At 34.1% G+C, this 21194-nt stretch overlaps 1 pseudogene; it reads right to left on the bottom strand.

The window, feature by feature from the left end:
* Window positions 1-18921: 18921 nt before the first annotated feature.
* Window positions 18922-20719, bottom strand: LOC141690769 (GDSL esterase/lipase At1g54790-like; annotated as a pseudogene).
* Between the last annotated feature and the right edge of the window lie 475 nt (window positions 20720-21194).

Here is a 21194-nt window from a genome sequence, read left to right as displayed (position 1 = left end):
CAGGAGACGGAGGCCAGGGCAATCGTCCAGCTAATGTGAATCAGCCGAATCAATTGAGATTAACTTTTCCAGATTGTCAAGTATGTGGAAAGAAGCATGGAGGAGTTTGTAACAAGTTGAATGTGGTATGTTTTAAATGCAACCAGAAAGGGCACTACTCGAGGGAGTGCCGAAATCAGCCAGCAAAAGAGCCAGCAAATAAGGATCAGCCTATCCGGAATCCAGCAGTGAAGGTTCCAGTCATTGGATTTACATGCTTTAAATGTGGGAACCCAGGACATATGGCCAGGGATTGCAAGACACCAGCCCCAGTCAGTAATGCATTGAGGATTATGGGATCTACCCCAACAGTGAATGAGACTCCGAGGGCTACAGTTTTTGACATGTCGGTGAAGGATGCGATCCAGGATGCGTATGTCGTGGCAGGTACGCTTAATGTAAATTCTTTATGTGCCAAAGTGTTAATAGATTCGGGAGCAACTCGATCGTTTGTTTCACAAGATTTTGTTAGTAAGTTAAATTGTCCAGTTGGGTATTTAAATGAAATAATGACTGTGGAATTAGCAAATCAAGAACGTGTAACTGTTAACCAAGTTTGTGGGAATTGTGAGATTGAGATTTCTGGTAGTAAGTTTTTTGTAGATTTGATACCGTTTAAGTTAGGAGATTTTGACGTTATATTAGGGATGGATTGGTTATCTAAGCATGATGCTCAGATAGATTGTCGAAATAAGAAAGTAATGGTGAAAACGCCAGACGAAAGAATAGTAACGTTCAAGGGACAGAAGCAGGTAAAGAAGTTCTTAACGATGATTCAAGCCAAGAAGTTACTATGACAAGGATGTGAGCATTTCGTAGCATATGTGATCGACAGAAGTCAGGAGCCAGCAAAACTTGAAGATATTCCAGTTGTGAAAGAATTTCCAGACGTATTTCCCGACGAGTTACCAGGACTTCCTCCAGATAGAGAAATTGAATTTGCAATCGACTTAGCACCTGGAACCGAACCAGTATCCAAGGCCCCGTACAGAATGGCGCCTGTTGAGATGAAAGAGCTAGCAAAGCAATTACAGGAATTGTTAGAGAAAGGAGTAATCAGACCCAGCGTATCCCCGTGGGGAGCCCCGGTATTATTTGTAAAGAAAAAAAAGATGGAAGCATGAGACTGTGCATCGACTATAGGGAGCTCAACAAGTTAACAATCAAGAATAAGTATCCGTTACCCAGAATTGATGATTTGTTTGACCATTTGAAGGGAGCCAAGTATTTCTCCAAGATTGATTTAAGATCGGGATATCATCAACTGAAGATCAAACCAGAAGATATACCAAAGACAGCTTTCAGAACAAGGTATGGGCATTATGAATTTCTAGTAATGTCTTTTGGATTGACCAACGCCCCAGCAGCGTTTATGGACCTGATGAACAGAATTTTCAAGGAATATTTGGACAAGTTCGTTATAGTATTTATAGACGATATTTTGATCTATTCAAAGATGGAGGATGATCATGCGGAACATTTAAGGACAACTTTGGAGATTTTAAGGAAAAAGAAGTTATATGCTAAATTGTCGAAGTGTGAGTTTTCGCTACAGGAAGTTCAGTTCTTAGGACACATAGTCAGTAATGAATGGATCAAAGTGGACCCGGCAAAGATTGAGGCAATTACGAATTGGGAAAGACCGAGAACACCCACTGAGGTAAGAAGTTTCTTGGGATTGGCAGGATATTATCGACGATTTGTTCAGAATTTCTCAAGAATTGCAACACCATTGACAAAGCTTACACGAAAGAATGAAAAGTTTATATGGAATGACAAGTGCGAAGAAAGTTTTCAGGAATTGAAGCGGAGATTAATCACAGCACCTATTTTGTCACTTCCAGACGATCAAGGGAATTTCGTAATTTATAGGGATGCTTCTTACAAAGGATTAGGATGTGTTCTTATGCAGCACGATAAGGTGATTGCGTATGCGTCAAGGCAATTGAAACCACACGAACAGAAGTACCCTACTCATGATTTGGAGTTAGCAGCCATAGTATTTGCTTTGAAGATTTGGAGACATTATTTGTATGGAGAAAAATGTGAGATTTTCATGGATCACAAAAGTTTGAAATATATATTTACCCAGAAGGAACTTAATATGAGACAAAGGAGATGGTTAGAATTGATCAAGGATTATGATTGCTCGATTAATTATCATCCCGGTAAGGCGAACGTTGTAGCAGATGCGTTAAGTCGGAAGGAAAGGTTAAATATGTTATCCGTACCTGAAGAGATATATAAAGAATTTCAAAAATTGGAATTGGAGATTAGAATTTGCAAGCCTGAGGAAGCAAAAGTGTACAGTATAATTTTCCAACCGGAGTTATTGGAGAAAATAAAGAAATTCCAGAAAGAGGTAATGGATCAAGATATAAATAGTTTGGTAGGTGAGGAATTACGCACGCAACAAGATGATCAAGGTATTCTTAGGTTTTCTTCAAGAATTTGGATTCCACCAGTAACGGAGCTGAAAAATGAAATTTTACAAGAGGCACATAGTTCAAGATATTCCATCCATCCAGGGAGTACCAAAATGTACAGAGATTTAAAGAAGAATTATTGGTGGCCAGATATGAAGAGGGAAACTGCGGAATGGGTTAGCAAATGCTATACCTGTCAGAGAGTTAAAGCAGAGCATCAGAGACCAAGCGGATTGCTACAGCCATTGGAGATTCCAAAGTGGAAGTGGGAACATATTACCATGGATTTCATAGTTGGATTACCAAGGGCAAGGACTAATCATGATGCCATTTGGGTTATAGTAGATAGACTTACCAAGTCAGCTCATTTTCTGCCTATAAATGAAAGATTTTCGCTCGACAAGTAGTTCATATGTACTTGAAAGAGATCGTAGTTCGTCATGGAGTTCCAGTGTCTATCATATCTGATAGAGATCCAAGGTTTAATTCAAGATTCTGGAAGAGTTTTCAAGAATGTTTGGGAACAAGATTGAATATGAGTACGGCCTATCACCCCCAAACGGATGGCCAAAGTGAAAGAACAATCCAGAAAATCGAGGACATGCTACGTGTTTGTGCTATTGATTTCAAAGGAAGTTGGGACGAGCATTTACCCCTGGTAGAGTTTGCCTATAATAACAGTTATCATGCCAGCATTGAGATGCCACCTTATGAAGCCCTTTATGGACGCAAATGTAGATCTCCAGTATATTGGGATGAAGTAGGAGAACGCAAAATACTCGGACCCGAATTGGTGCAGCAGACAAAGGAAGTTGTTGAAATTATCTAGAAAAGATTAATAGCCGCACAAGATCGTCAAAGGAAATATGCAGACCAGTCAAGAAAAGACATGGAATTTGAAGAAGGAAGCTTGGTATTATTAAAAGTATCACCGTGGAAAGGACTAACGAGGTTTGGGAAGAAAGGGAAGCTAAACCCAAGATATGTCGGACCTTTTGAAATCCTAAAGCGTATTGGCAAAGTAGCTTATGAGTTGGTGTTACCTCCGCACATGGAGCACATTCACAATGTTTTTCACATATCAATGCTTAAGAAATATAATCCAGACTCCAGGCATGTAATAGAATATGAGCCAATAGAACTTCAAGCAGATTTATCATATGTAGAGAGTCCGATAGAGATTCTAGAGAAAAGAGAGAAAGTATTGAGAAATAAAGTGGTAAAATTAGTAAGAGTATTGTGGAGAAACCCAAAGGTTGAAAAGTCAACCTGGGAGTTAGAAAGTGATATGAGAGAAAAATACCCTCATTTGTTTTCTTAGAGATTCTGAGGACAGAATCCTTTTAAGGGGGGAAGGATGTAATATCCGGGATATATCGTGTAATTATTTTTGCTATTATATAATTATTATGTGTGTTCAGTATCCATTCTGTGAATTAATTGTTAAAGTGTTATCTATACTTGGTTATTCAAAAATAATATTAATTGAGTATTTTAATTTTTATATGTCCAAAATAAAATATAGATAATTGTCATATCTTCCTAATTATTTTTATGTTGGTTTATGGATTTATAAGAATCATATGAAATTTCGAAAATCTTTTTTTCCGGGTAATTAAAATCTATTTTATAAAAATGGGAACCAACCGACGTCAACCGTTGTTACGTTTTTGGAACCCGAAACTCTTTCGAGAACTCCTTCCTAACCTAATTGTAATATTCCGAGCATTTTCCATGTTTCGACTTTTTCGATCCGGCGTACGGTTTGTCCTGCGTGGGTCCCGGCGTAACATTTTCGAATAATAATAATTTCGGTAAATCAATAAAACCCGTATTTTCGATAAACGGGAGCTTTTTATTAAACTATCACAATTATCATTTCATAATACGTGTAACCAGGCGCTGAGACCAAGACCGCAGTACAAATTGTACTGATTTCGATAATTATCCCGAAAACCGATACTGTTTGGATCAGTTTTTACAAATAAACGTACCGTTTTATATCCGGAATGATCCAACGGGATACTAATTTTCCGTAATTATAAATAGCCTTTTACCGTAATTTATTTGGTATCAAAATCATTTGCAGACAGATAATTATATAATTTTCAGAGAAAAACCCTAATTTCCTAAAACTGTTCTAAGAATCAAACAAGCATTTGGAGGTATTATTGAATTCGGTCTGGAAAGCTCGAGTAACCAATCTAAAGGTCTTGAAGAGCTCTACCAGATTCTGTAATCCATACACCTGCAGAAACCAAGGTTATTTTTCTAAAAATTTATTTATTTTCGAATTTATTTTATTAAAAATATGAATTTTTGTTCGGATGATTGTTTGTATGATTTGATGATTGCATGTTATAGAGCTTGTTTTCCTGATGATTTTCATATGTCATACGTCTGATTTGGAGTTCAATAACATGTTCAAATTTGAGTTTGATTTTTGAATTTTAAAATTAGGGTTTATAACCCGTATGAATGTTCTTAATTGAAATTTGGGGGTTTCTTATTCTGTGATAGATTGATGTTGTGTTATAGTGGGTTGTGTTCTCTGTGAAATTTGTAATCTAGTCGTATAAGTTTCATGAACCAACGAGGTCTGTAGAGAAGGGAGTTGTGTTTTGAAGTTTTCCGATGTTCGCCGGAAACTGGAAAATTTCACGGCCAAATTCCGGCCAACTCAGGGATTGTTAGGTTGTTTTGATTGCATGGTTGTGTTCCTGGTAACCTGTAGATGTGATCTGGAAGTGTTGGTGGGGTGAGGATGCCGGGAACGTGTTCTCCGGCCATCCCCGACTGTTTTCCGGCGACCCCCTGGAAAATTACAGTTTAGTACCTATAGTTTTGAAAACGATGCAGTTTGGTCCCTGTAGTTTCCAGACTTTGCAAAAAATGGACTTCTGTTTTAAAAATGTTTAAAAATCATATTTCCTATTTATTTTTATTATAAAAATTCGTTTTTAATTTCTAAAAATTCTAAAAATTATTATTTTAATTCTGAAAATTATTTTTAATTCACAAATAAATCTAAATTAATTAGTTAATTAATTTCAGTTAATTTCTAATTGATTAATTGGTCAATTAATTCGAAAATTAATTGATTAATTGATTTAATTAATTTAATTAATTATTAATTGATTTTATTTAATTATTTAATTAGATTTAATTATTTAAAAATGATTTAAAAATTCTGAAAAATAGTTTCGAGCTTTAAAATATTATTCTAAATTATTTCCAAGGCTCGATAATTATTCTAAAATTATTTCGGAGCCAGAATTGGCCAACCGAACCCTGTTCATTAACCCGAAATTGATCCAACGACCCGTTTTAATTCCAAAAAATATTTTAAAAATCATTTTAAATACCAGAAAGCCTATTTATGACCCGAGACTTCTTTATAAATGATATATCATTGATTACGTGATGTATTATATGCTATATGTGACTTTTTAATTGACTATCAGTCTATATATTCGGTGTTTACTTGATTATTGCATAACTTTCAATCCGTTAATCGGATTTGGGTAAAACGAAGGGTAGATAGAAGTATGTGTTGAATAGAATTCCATGAGTAAATTATTGATAGATGCTTATGATATGTGAGCAGAAGAGGCAAGATGTAGGAAAGGAAAACAGATAGTTGAGGAGTAAGACACTTGTGATTGGAAGCGAGTGCAGTGTAGTAAGCTAATATCAGGCAAGTATTCCGAACTTTCTCGAAATATTGTAATACGTGATAGTCTTGTTGATATTGCAAGTGCTTTGAAGCACTGAAACCTAAACTCTGATTCCAGTTATTTTTCTTGAGCCATGAACCTTATTCTTTCAAGACCATTGATTGTTGTATACCCAAACACGAACCTCAAGTATACGATACTACTCCACAAATACATGCAAACAAAATCCCAAACACTGAACTGAATTACTTGTACATTCAATCATTGTATCCTATGCATTGAAAGCCCAAATCTTTGAAACCCTGAAATGTTGATTTCTTTGTTATCCAATTCTTTCATTACCCAGCATCCAAGGTTTTAAATTGCCCTATTGATCCTTACAAGGATTGAAACCCTTTCATTGTTAAACATTTATTGTTGTTAATGATTTCGGTTATTGTTTATTATTGCATATTCTGTTATTATGTTAGAATTAGATTGTTTTTATAAAATTGTGGACCAGATTCGTGGTCAGACCATATAATGATCAAGTTAGGCCAATGTGTGCCTTGGATCCAGTAGTTAGAGCAAGGTTTTATGCCTTGCTCGGGGTTAGTGCATGACTGATCAGCAGCCTAACCTTGGTTTTTAAATTAAAAGTATAATATCCAATTCTAAATCATAATCCATTATTCACTTGATATCATAATCATATTCACCTGATGATCATTATTCTCAGTTTTGTCATTGTGACTTGCTGAGCTAGTTAGCTCATTTGTGCGATGTTGTTTATATTCTTTCCAGTTAAAAAGGAACCAGTTGGTAGCAAGGATCCCCAGTCCAGCGTGAAAGCTAGGGGTTCAGGTTGAGAAAGCTGAGCTAGTAGGCTTCTTTTGGGATAATTTAAGTTTGTAAAAGTTTGTAATAATGTTTAATACTCAGTTTGAGTTTGAAATAGTTGGGATTTAAACGGTTTGTAATATATTAGTGTGTTTGGCTTGTGTGCATACTTTAACCTTTTGTGGTCCGTGGTGGTTGGTAAGTAGGGTCACTGCATATATTATTATTATATTTTTTATTGTTATAAGCAGGTTATAATTAAGGTGTGTGTGTGGACCCCAAACTTCTGACCCGGGTTTGGAGGGCGCCACATGATCTCTAGTCCATTTTCTCTGTTGAGGTAGATTAGCTCTAGATGAAGAGGCCTCATCATTGTCTTGATATGTTACTGAGTTTTGATTTGAAGAAACTCCCCCTGAGTTTATGAATCTTTGATTTGAAGAAAGAGTTCTTTCTGTAAGAGATCTGTTTTGACTCTCAGTTTCTCTCATTGTTCCGCCTGATGATGCACTTTGTATCTCGACGGATGAAGCTGATTGTCTACCGACGGATGACGCATTATGTAACTCGACTGATGCTGAATTTTGTGCATCTTTGGGGATAGTCTTTTCAGCATTATCCTTAGCCACTGTTTCTTGATCACTATCATCATCACTGTCTTCACAAATCATCTCCACATTATCAAATTTGAGGCTCTCATGGAAATCTCCATCTTGCAGTCCTTCAATCATTTTATCATCGAACACAACATGTACAGATTCCATAACAATGTTTGTTCTGAGATTGTAGACTCTATATGCTTTCCCAACATCATATCCAACAAAAATTCCTTCATCTGCTTTAGCATCAAACTTTCCATGTTGTTCAGTTTGATTCTTTAGAATGTAGCATTTGCATCCAAAGACATGAAGAAAATTTAGCGTTGGCTTCCTATTCTTCAATAATTGGTAGGGAGTCAAGCATTTTGCTTGATTAATCAAAGAAATATTCTGAGTGTAGCATGCAGTATTCACAGCTTCAGCCCAAAAATATGTTGGTAACTTTAATTCTTCCAGCATTGTCCTTGCAGCTTCAATAAGAGATCTGTTTTTCCTTTCCACCACTCCATTTTGTTGTGGTGTTCTAGCTGCAGAAAACTCATGCATAATCCCATTCTCTTCACAAAATAATCTCATCACAGAATTCTTGATCTCAGTTCCATTGTCACTCCTCATTCTTCTTACTTTAAAGTAAGGATGATTGTTGACTTGCCTTATGTGATTGATGATGATTTCACTAGCTTCATCTTTGGATTTTAGAAAATATGTCCAAGAGAACTTTGTGAAATCATCTACAATTACTAGGCAATATCTTTTCCTTGAGATGGACAACACATTGACTGGTCCAAACAAATTCATGTGTAACAATTGCAAAGGATCTTCAATTGTTGAATCAAGCTTCTTTTTGAATGATACTTTAATCTGTTTTCCTTTCTGGCAAGCATCACATAATCAATCCTTTGTAAACTCCACTTGAGGGATACCTCTAAGAAACTCTTTCTTGACTAGCTCATTTATGGTCTTGAAGTTTAGATGGGACAGCTTCTTGTGCCATAGCCAACTTTCATCTTGAATTGCTTTACTGAGAAGACAAGTTACTGATTCTGCATTTGTTGAGTTGAAGTCAGCTAGATACACATTGCCTTTTTTCACTCCAGTGAAAACCACTTTGTTGCTCTTTTTATTAGTCACAACACAGGATTCTGCATCAAAAGTAACTGAGTTTCCCCTATCACAAAGCTGGCTGATACTCAACAGATTGTGCTTGAGTCCACCCACTAGGGCAACCTCTTCAATAATGACATTATCTTTTGAAATCAAGCCATATCCCATAATATAACCCTTCCTATCATCTCCAAAGGTTATACTTGGGTCAGCTCTTTCCTTGAACTCAGTGAGCAGGGTAGAATCTCCAGTCATGTGCCTTGAGCAACCACTATCCAGATACCAAAGATTCTTTCTGTTTCCCTACATACATCAAAATCAAATCAAGTTGATTTTGGTACCCAAGTTTCCTTGGGTCCTGCCTTGTTAGCTTTTTTCTTTGGTTTCTTAAGTTTGATCTCATTTGACTTGGATATATCATGTTCATCCTTTATCATTTGAGTTGTACCTTTAAAACCATTCATTGAAGCAGAATTATCATGCACATTTTGATCAACATGAAAAGGCATGCTTTGTGCAAACTTATTATTCCGATAAGGCATGCTAAATGGCATTTGAGGCATACTAAATGCAGCATAATAAGGATTAGGTGCAAATGGCATGTTATCATATTGTGGATTCAAATTTTGTGTAGGCATAACATTAACAAGCATTGTAGGCATGCTGGGAAATGAAGGAGGTGCAGACATAGGGGTAGGCATAGCAAGTTTGCAATTAACAGACAAATGATTAACACTACCACACTTAACACAGATTTATTTTGGAGCATATTTATCAGGTGTGTAGTTGTTATGTTTGTTAATTCCTACCTTCCTATTTCTGTTATTTTTCCTTTTTGATTCTACTTTCACTTCAATTTTCTCCAATCTATCATTCAATTGCTTGATAGATAGATGACCTACATTCACTCTTTTGTTCTTATTCACTTGACTTATTTCTCCTGGAACAAAGTTCTTAGAAACTGATCCATACTTATCATTTAACTTAGCTAGTTTAGCTTTGCTAACAAGTTTCTTATACTCGACGGATGTGGCTCATTGTCTCTCGATGGGTAATCCTTTTGATTATTCGACGGATAATTTTCATCATTCATCGAGTCAACATCAGTTAACAGTCCTTCAACCAAATTGGAATCAAGCTTCTCCTTGTTCTTTTTCCAGGTTGCATCACAGAAAGATTCCATACCTTGAACTTTAGTGATTTGAGCATGGACGTTTCTAGATGATTTCCATGCCTTAATCACTTCCTGTTCTCGTTCAAGTTGCTTTCTTAAAATCTCCTCTTTCTTTAGTGATTCTGTTAGTTCATCCTTAACAACCTTGCATTCTAATTTCAAATTTTCAAACTCAATGAATTGAGTCTCTAGCACATTATTCCTCTCACTTAAAAACACATTGTTCTCCTTAATTTTACTATTTTCTTTGGTGAGAGACTTAAGTGTAACACGCAGGTGATATAGTTCAGTAGACATGTCATTTATGGCATCATTACACTCAGCTTTAGATAAATGAGCTAGGTTTGTTGTGATTACCTGATTGCTTGATGAACTGGTTCTGTTTCATTTGATTTGGCCATAAGTGCTAGATTGACAAAGTTTGTTTCTTCATCTTCATCCAATCCATATGCAGCCCAGTCATTTTCTTGTGTAATAAACGCCCTTTCCTTTTTCTTGAGCAACTCAAAGTATTTTTTCTTGTAATCAACAGGCTCAAACTTCTTTTTACCATAATCAGGCTTCCTGCATTCACTTGCAAAATGACCTGCCAAGCCACACTTGAAACACTTGAATTTAGACTTATCAACCATGTTTCTGTTTGACATAGCTGCTCCAAAATTCTTCTTGAATTTGAGCTTGGAAAATCTCCTGGATAGAAAAGAAAGATGCTCATCTATGTCATCCATGTCATCTTGGGTCAACTTTTCTTCATTTTCAGCTACCAGCCCTTTACCCTTGCTTTCATAGACCCGTGAATTGATATAGATTCAACAACTTCAACCTTCATCTCCTTTTCTTGTTCAGCAACTAGTGCAATAGATCCTCCTTTCTTTCTTCTTTTCTCCATCTTTTCATCTTGCTCTATTTTAAGCTCATAGTTTTTAGAATTCCATACAGTCTTTCCAAGGTGAATTCCTTGTAATCTTGAGAGTTTCTTAAAGAGACTGTCATAGGCTTCCATTCCTTTGGTAGAGATCTGAGGAATTTAAGATTTGAGTCTTTTGTTTGATAGACTCTTCCATGCAACTTGAGAGCATTTAGTAGCTTTTGAAATCTACTAAATATATCAGTGAGTGACTCACTTTCTTCACAGTAAAAATGCTCATATTGCTGAATCAAGAGCTGCATTTTGTTCTCTCTTACTTGCTCAGTACCATCACAGATAATTTGAATTGTATCCCAAACGTCTTTTGCTGTTTTGCAGTTAATGATGTTGACAAACATATCACCATCAACACCATTAAATAGTATGTTCATGGCCTTTTTATCTTTCCTGGCATGTTCAATGTCTGGATCAAACCATTCATGTCTGGGCTTTGGAACTGATGGCTCATTTTTTGTAGCAGCTCTCATAGGAACATGAGGAACTCTCTGAATGCAGTCCACATAGGCTTCATCTTGAGAAAAAGGAGATGTAGGTGCATTTTCACCTTCCAATAGTGATAGTTGTCTTTGTCCGGAAATGGAATCTTTACTCCAACATCCTTTTTGTTCATCCTGTTGATTGTTGTGATCTTTAAACTTTTTGTACTTCAAGAGCTTGCTCTGATACCAATTAATCCCAAATAATGCAACAAGAATTACAGAAGGGGGGTTGAATGTAATTCTGGCTACTTTTTTTAATTTTAAGAATGTTCTTACATAGTATATAACTATGTTTGATTTGCAGTAGTGCGGAATGAAAGAATAATAGAAATAAAAACACAAAGCAATAAAACACAAGGTTTTAAAACTTTCTGATGGATTTGAACTTATCCGCCAGAGATATATAAAAAGTTGAGAACTCTGTGATGCTTGAATAGCACACAGCTGCTTACAAGAGAACTTACAAAATTACAGAGAAATGCTTAACAGATACAACTTTTTCTATCTCTCTGAAAATTATGCTTACTCTGTTATTGTTCTACTTGCTACACTTGGTTTATATATTACCAAGTTATATGATAGTAATACAAGACAATAAAACAAAATTATATCTAGTCTAACTTCATGTTGCTACAATACTTTATCCAGCATCTTTGTATATCTTCATATTTGCATGAAAATGGTAATGCTTCTTTGTTCTCTAAATCCTGCAATTAGGCTGCCACATTCCATTTGCAAACACCCGACGCATGTGACTGTGTTGTCACTGTCAACTGCTATTTTGAATATTATCATCCGTCGGGACTGCGTTAATCATCCGTCGGGAGCTTTATTGATTAAATATCGGGAGCCTTTGTAGATCATCAGTCAAGAGTCTTTCTGTCACTTGATTCTATTTCACTTATCCAGAATTATAAAACATCTTATATTTATAATTAGCTAACCTATTCTGCATATCAATCTAGTAGTCAACATGACTTAAAAAATCCTACAGTGTCTACTCAACTAATACATTGTTGTTTGCAGAAATGTGCTACCGTACTTATTGTTAGATAAGCTACACTCTCGGAGGATGTTAAATTTTCATCCGTCGGGACTATAAAGTTCATCCGTCGGGACTATATTAAAATATTCGTCGAGAGCTACAAAAACACTAAGTTAAAATCTACTAAAATGTTTTGTTCAATTTATCATCAAGTTCACAACATATTCCTAACAAGTTTGTAGCGCATTCCTGTACACTACAATATCTTAGAAGGTTAAAAGTTGTTAAAAATTCCAAGTCATGTTGACTACTAGCAAGATATGAAGAATAGGCTTGCTAATTGTAAATAGATGATGTATTGTAATTCTGCATAAGTGAGAGAGTATCAAGTGCTAAGGAAACACTATCAACGGATAATCTGCAAAGCCCTCAATGGATGACTTAAGCCACCTTCAACGGATAATTCATAACAGACTCAACGGATAATGTTGAATTCTGAAAGAACAATCAGATCTGAATAGCAGTTGAAAGTGAATTGACAATCACATGGGTTTATTGTACACAAATGGAATGTGGCAACCTGTAATCAGGATTATGAGGATCAAGAAGCATTTCCATTTTCATGCAAAATAGGGACGTTCAAAGATGCTATATTTATCTGGATTGCATGGGACAGAGAAATGGAGCAACATGTGATCAGACCTAGATAATAGACGTATGTTTTGTCTTATCACATATGTAACTTGGTGATATATAAACCAAGCGTAACAAAGAGTTAATTATCGATTGACACAGTCAAAACAAGAAAGAACTTGAAAGCATTTATAAGCTGTATCTTTTAAGAACTCTCAAGTTTATGTTTGTAAAAACTCTTGTGAGCAGATTTGTGCTTTTGCATCACAGAGATCTTTTACATTTATATATATCTCTGGTGGAAAAATCAATCCACTAGAAAGTTTTTAAACATTCATGTTTATTTACTTTTTGTTTGAATACATGAATATTTCTTATCCGCAACTAGCTTATTCAAACACTATTATATGTGTATATATATTCGTAAGAAGTTTTCAAAAACTCTAAAAGAAATCAGAATTCCATGCAACCCCCTTATCTAATTCTGTTGTTAGATTGTTCAAGAATAACATGGATCACTTGCGTCAAATGTATCGCGACAGGGTTATTACTGGCCAACCTTGCGGGAAGATTCATTTCAATTGGTGAAAGCATGCGACATATGTCAAAGATTTACAAACTTCTCCAATATACCGGCAATTCATCAAACCGCTATGGTGAGTCCATGGCCATTCGCCATGTGAGGAATAGACTTGATTGGGGAACTTTCCAAAGCCAAAGGGGGCGTCAAGTATGCAATGGTAGATATGGATTACTCTTAAAGGACCAAAAAAATTTAACTCTTGTATTATAACAACAAATGTAAATATGAACAAAAATTAAAAAGATATTAAAAGAATTAATGAATATATGACACTTAAAGAATCTTATAAATAACATAAATTATCGACTCTTAATGACTTGGGATCTGATCATAAAAAATAATGAAAATTAGACTGCTTATGTAATATATAAAAAATTATATGGTATTCATATTTTATATAATAAAAGTGTTGGTGGATGAAGATCTTGTTTGAAATGAAAGAGGGATTATTGAAATTTAAAATAAGAAAAAGTATAAATTGACCTTTCTTTTAGGCTGCCCTTGAAGTGATTATACTTGCTTGCATCTCATAGAGGACACTATCATATAACTAACCAGAATTTAAGAAGATTTAATGGAAATAAGAGTGGACATGGTCCCCTAGGAATTGCTGCATCAATAAGATTTCAAAAAGTTAGCTTATAGAATTAGTAAGTCCATAATGCAGATTATCAAGAGTGTTTATTTTCAGATATCATAACACTTTCATTTATATCCGTAAATATTTCTTGCTTGGATTATTTGAATATATTTATATTGTACTCTTTTTTCCTCTAACTTCGTGGTGTCTTGTATCTTTGATAAAATTTATGTGAGTTGTTCGTAGACTAGTTTACAGTAAAAGTTATTACCCTAAATGAAAATAATATTTTTCTTTTAAAAAACATAATAAGTTTATGAATCACTATAGTTTATCCTTATACGGTATCTTAAATGACCATTAGTGTTCTAGAAATTTGTACTCGGTTCGACTAGGCGAAAGTATGGAGTAATGAGTACCCATAGCACTCAAAGAGTACTCGTAAAGATAATCGGTTAAAAACTATGATAACAAAAAATACTAATTTTCAATTTTAATAATTATTTCACTTAAAGTGTTTTATAGATGATATACAAAATAATTAATTATATTTTTTAGTATCCCGAATTAGTACTTTATATAAAAATTGAAAATATTAAACTACTAAATTTTAATTTTGGGTGAAGGCCCTTGATACCTCTATGTCAACATTCATTGCTGTAAATACCCAATAGCGCTGGAGTGGCCCTTTTTGACATGCACACACATCATGCCTATAGTGCATAGCCATCATACACACTCTTGTATCTTGCGTGTAGTGAAGGGGAGAACATACACATGAATTATGAACTACCATACAACGAACTAATTTGCATATATTATTATGATTATTTTTATGATCATTACATGCATGGGTGTTGTCACCACCCCTCTTACTATTCCTTGCCTTTGGGAAGGATACAAGCATCATAAGTAAACATGGGTAGCCTCGAAAAGTTGTTGGATGTGTATATAGTACATGCATGCAAAACAAGCATGTAGTTGTACACGCATGCAGAAGAAGCATGTAGCATTACATATACATACAATGTTAGGTCTAGAAGTATCTTTGAAGGGGGTAGAATAAAATATGATACTCAGTGAATTAAAAAAATTATTTCGAATCTTTTACAGATAAATAATTTAGTGTTTGGTTAGTGGTTGAGGTGAATAGTATTTAGGATATTAAAATGAAGAACACAAGATATTCTTGGAAATATATATTCAATATATAAATCCTCGAAGTGGTTGCTACACTCCAGTAAATAAATTAACCTGCTACAATTCAAGAACAATAATGATTTTGCTTCTACAAAGATCAGCAAATTAAATCCTATATAAAATCTAGCTTTTATTTGCCTAAGGGTCTAATTACCGGATAACATATATAATATTTCTCCGATGAGAAGTTTAACAGATAAATAAAAAGCTTGCAACTCCTTTGTCTCTCCTTATATTTTTCTTCAGAACTTCGTTAGAGAAGATGAAGAAAATAACCAATGGTCTTGCTGCTACTTCTTTTTTGTAGTCTTTTTATCAACTATAGTTACGTGGCCAATTGGGAACTAAATAGACTAAATTGATACAACCAATAAAGTTGACTACTTGTGATATGTAGAAGGTGATATGAGTCTTGGTTGCTAGAAGGCGACATGGATTAAGCTCATATGGCGATATTGATTTGGCTTGTGTCACCTTGTAATTTAACACTTAAATAAATTTTTCTTCCTTAAGTATATGAGGAAAAATCAACAATTCTTTTAAGTACTAGAAGGCGACAGGAACCCTGATAGAAGATGACATGCACCATAAGCTATCTCCAAAAGGCGACATTGATCTTCAAAGAGGTTGATGTCGATTCTTTCCTTTTGACAGCCAATTTTGAATGTCCAAAGATGTTGATTTCTTTAATTAACCAAAATCAATTTTTGGTTTCCATTTCTTTTGTTTACATTAGCAAAGCAAACAATCAGGTGAAAAGTGTAGTTAATTTTGGTTTTATAAAATTTAATTTCAAACAATAAACTTTAATAAGTTTATAAAATAGACTTATAAAAAGCTTATAAAATAGACTTAATTATTTATAAACGTTTATTAAATTTAATAAATAAACTAGTTTAGATATAAAAAATTGTTAAGAATTGGCTAAGTCGAGAAACAGGATCTGTATAAACAAGCAGGATATGATCAACTACTGTGATATGATTATCCGTTGTAAGCTTCAATATCATCCGTTGACAATCTTAGTCATCCATTAATATATACAAATAATTATCCATTGAAGCTACAACATTTATCCGTTGATCAGGCTATCCGTTGAGAATGACTTGGATGACAAGTCAGGACTGCGAGATAAATCAGAAGGTGCTGATTTATAGGATCGTAGTTGATTTAGATATGTATACAAAGTGTAAGAGTTATACTGTAACATAACTTGTAATTGATAGAGGATTGATTGTTGTTGTGTAGTATATAAACACAGAATAGGTTATCACAATATAAGTGATAAGTGCTTAACTCGAGTATTCGCACACCTAGAAGCTCTTAAGAATATTGTTCTTGAGAGAGTTTTGTAACAGTTTATTAAAGATCAATATAAACTGTAATTTGATTCATCTGTTCATGCTTTACTTTCATAATACATTGATTTTTTTAGTAATTATATCCAACCCCCCTTAAATAATTACTTTACTGGGCAACAAAAATAAACTCTTTCAAAGCTCATAAAATAAATCTATTTAAGTTTATAAAATAAATTTACTTAAAATTTCTAAAATAATAAATAGAAATTTAAATAAACTCCATTTTAGAAACTAAAACCTAGCCACTTTTCAAGTAACTTAAGTTTTTAACCAACTTGTTATGTTGACATTAGAGGCACACGCGTGTGGTGAAACACACACTACGCCATAAGTGGCCTATTGTAATGCCTAAATGCTGTTACAATAGGCCCAAAAAATGTTACATTAGATCTATTGTAATACCAAGGGGCGTTACGTTTACGAGCATTACAATTAACACCCTAATGTAACACTTCAGTGATCTATTGTAACAAAGAAGAAAACGTTATAATAGGCAACTAATGTAACAGTAAAATACCAAATATAACATAAAATGAGTGATACATTAGGTTGATCAATATTGCATAATTGGGATCCACCTGTGGGCCCATTTAGCATATTATAATAGTATGTTTTATCTATTGTAACACCAATTATTTGTAATTAAGCAACACTAAGATTTGTAATGTAATACTATATTTAAACATACAATACACTAAGATAGACAAATGTAAGGATTAATTTTAAATATTTAAAATACATGTTATTTTTAAACAACATTCCCAGTAGTAACATAATATCAAAATAACAATACATAACAGTCTCATCTCCAAACCAAGTGAAAATAATAACTCTACTAGATCACTACAAGTACATATATTCTACTGTAATTACTTAGCATAGTAGGTATGGAGGAGCGTGTTAGAAATTTTGTAATTCTATTTGGAATTACCACAAGCATGCCAAAAGAATATTTCTTTTAGCCCAGTGACCATCAAGGCCATAATTTAAGCAACGTCTAGATCCGAGAGGAGGACCTCTGCCCATATATTCTCTAGTGCCACTTGGCCCACGCGGAACGTGTTCAAATCCATCCATAAGCTATATTTCATTTTGACTGCTTGACATTGACAATAAAATAAGGCTAGAATCTAAAATGACAACTTAGGTTACTCTAATTCACTGGATAAAGTAAAAAGTACAAAACTGCTAATTTTATATCCAGACACATATACAAGTGCGGTTGTGATCAGGGATTTCAAACTGGTTACTGAAAAGGGGAAATAGATTATAATTACACTTAAATAAAATGTACTAGCATTTTTATCTCACAATTAGGTTAAAATCTATAATCCAAACGGCCCCCAAAATTTGAACAAGAAATATTACATCATGTAAGTTTCTCACCCATACCTATGCATAAGAACTCCTAAAACTAAAAAAAATCACCTTACACCACAAAACCGAACAATAAAATCCATCAAAAGATCACTCTTAAAACATTTCTATTTCTATTCAAGAAAAACTGCATGATTTAGACTTCAATAATCAAAAGAGAAGAAAACACAAGATGAGACTGATGAAATGGAGAATCACACTTAAAACATTAATATTGAAGAATATTTTGCTTATTTTTAACATGGATTATGATAAGTATAAAAATAAAACTAGTAAATTGTATATGTGGATTATGATATTAAATTTAATCAAATTAGTTCCAAGTTCCCATAACAAATAAACCAACCTAACTTTTAACAAGTGAATAATAGTCAATAACACAGGAAAAATACTAACTGACAAAGTTTAAGCCACTGTTATAAAAACAGATTTTAGTGAGCTACATGTTTCATCATTTCAATAATCCTCTGAAACAAATACACTTTGGTTTATCATATATAGCCTACATTTTCAATTACTGAAGCTGTTATTGTTTTGAGGTGGTGACACTTACATGTATTTTATAACAAATAATAGCTACATCTATCCTATACAGGACCAAGACCTATATTTCAAGTTTATAGTATCTCTATAACGGAAAGTCAGGATGGCAAAAGCTGTTAGAAGGTAGCGGTGTCGGTGAACTATAATTCTTAAATTTTATGCAACTGGTTAAAATAAAATATAAGCTTACTGATTATCACAAATCCTACTGGGAAGTTCAACGAGGAGGGGGCTTCTGGAATCTTAAAGACAACAACTGCTCTTTCATGCACCAAATTAATATTTATAAATTAGTAACATGCATAAAGACAATGACAATCGAATTTTATTATCAAGTATATAAACAAAAAACATAATTTATACAGATACAAGAGTTTGCAATGAAGTTACAGAAATTTGTACATATATAAGAGACTAATTATCGATTTTAGTTATTTTCTTTGCATTTAGTCGACTATAATTACAGAAATTACCCACCGTATTTTGATTAATTGGCAATGAAGTTTGCTTTATTGTAAAAATGTCGATAAAGGTGACATTTGCATATGTATATTGCAGCCTTAGCTTGGTGTAGAGTGCATGAAGCTGCAGGTTGAGAAGTTTAGAGGCTTGATTATGTGTGGTTACGCATCCTACTTCGTCGGGCTTTGACGAACCTGTTCCGAATTTGGCAAAATTCTGTGGTAAGCAAACTAGTGGACCCGTGATATGAACCAGAAATTTATTGCCCCTTCATCATACAGTTTCTGAACAAATGAAAGAACCATAGTTTTAGAATCAATAGTAAGAAATCTACATATTTTCCTCTCATCCAAATACTAGAATATATATTGAAAATCAGGAATTATTAAACCCTTATTCAAGTTTCAAATTCTAAAAGAATTGTGGTAATCGAAGCACGAACTTGATCCAAAGTCATTGAGTAAAAACTACCAGCACGATCATTCTGACCAGTATCAGACATGTAAAGCCCCTTTTGAAAATATTCTGCTATGGGAAGATACTTATTTGGCATTGTGGTTGCATAAAAATTAGCCCATAAGAACTTCTTTTAACAAAGTAGTTACCTTTAGCTTCACTAAAGAAAATAGTAGGAACAATTTATGAGGACTAGACTGTCTGTAATGTAACCCATAGTCCTACTTCTCTTTTGGATCTCAAGAACACGAGATTTAAATCTGACAAATTGAACCACCTGAATTGCGAAAGAAAATGGACTAACATATGATGCAGCGGCCGGAAGTATAGTAGAACAGCTGCTACAAAATTACATTCTATCTTGAAATTTGGTGCACCTAAAGCATCCATGTAGGGATTTAAGAATGGCATATCCACGACATCCACTGTGACGGCCTCAACCCGGGGGTCTGGAGTGGATGTCACGAACCACAACAATTATAAATTATAATACAATCAAAATCATTATTATTACAACATCGCGACCCCCTTAACAAGATCTTTTCCATTTTTAAGTATAATTTAGGCTACTCAACTATTACAATACCAAATTCATTTAAATAAGTGTGACACCACTATCTTATCACAACAACTCAGCAGACCCACAACAGGTCTAACAAACTACCTTATAGGAAATCCGATAGAGGAGGAGCTAACTCTCTGCCCTGGCTACAGTTAACAATAGGGATTCTAGCAGGCACTCGATCTCTAGGCATCTGTAATAAAGTAATATAGAGATATAAAAACAATGAGACAACAAATGCTCAGCAGTACCGAATATATGAATTAAAATGTTATTGATTTCTTACCAAATGATTAAGTAAAAAAGTTGAAATTCTTTTTACGAAATGGAAACCATATCGTACTAGCATGCTTTTCAAAATCAACCATAATGTAAACAGAATAATGAATTCCAAAACTTTGACCTTAGCATGCTATAATTTTTCTGAATGAATTGACTCTAAACAATTTCGAAATCGAATTAATCAGTTCTATTGGATGTTCAACAGGTGAGGATAGCTGATCAGTCTATCATCACCGGACAGCGACTAACGGCCGTCCAGAATAAAGAATGTGTTCCGGAACTTGGGAGACTAGTTAGGCCTCCCCCGCGCTGGACTAATCGGTTTAACAATGTGCTCAACCGAATTAGCCTCTTACGCCACCATCTGCTGGGCCGTTACCGAATAACGGGACTTTTACGCAACTCGAGTAGATTAAATGGTTTCCCTTTTTACCTCTTTCCAAATTCCATGATATTTTTGGATCGTGCATCAGACCCGCATTTTACGAATTAACGAACAAACGTGCGGGTAAATTTAATCCGAAAAATTTCCGAAATAATTTTAAAATTTTCAAAATATTCCAAACTTAAGAAAATATGAATTCCGCAATTTTTGAAACGTTCATGAATTTAATATCGAATTTACACTTTAACACAATCCGAAAATCATTTAGGAGTAAATAATCGATGACATATTATTTTCTAAATTTCATAAATTCCCAAATATAAATGTTGAACTTATAAAACCATAAAAATAATTTTAGAGACAATTCCAATATTTATGAAAAATAAATCTTCAATAAAATCACTTTTAAAAGTAAAAGCAAAGCAACACGGCTTAACATTTAATAATACAATTAATCCTCGTACACCAATAAACCACACACAATTAATTATAAATTTAACACAATGTTGACAGAACCCTAACACATATTATTTAATTAAT

This window comes from Apium graveolens, chromosome 10 (genome assembly GCF_009905375.1).
Source record: "Apium graveolens cultivar Ventura chromosome 10, ASM990537v1, whole genome shotgun sequence".
Classification (NCBI taxonomy): domain Eukaryota; kingdom Viridiplantae; phylum Streptophyta; class Magnoliopsida; order Apiales; family Apiaceae; genus Apium; species Apium graveolens.
The sequence above is the reverse complement of the archived record's forward strand: the minus strand, read 5'-3'. Positions and strand labels throughout refer to the sequence as shown.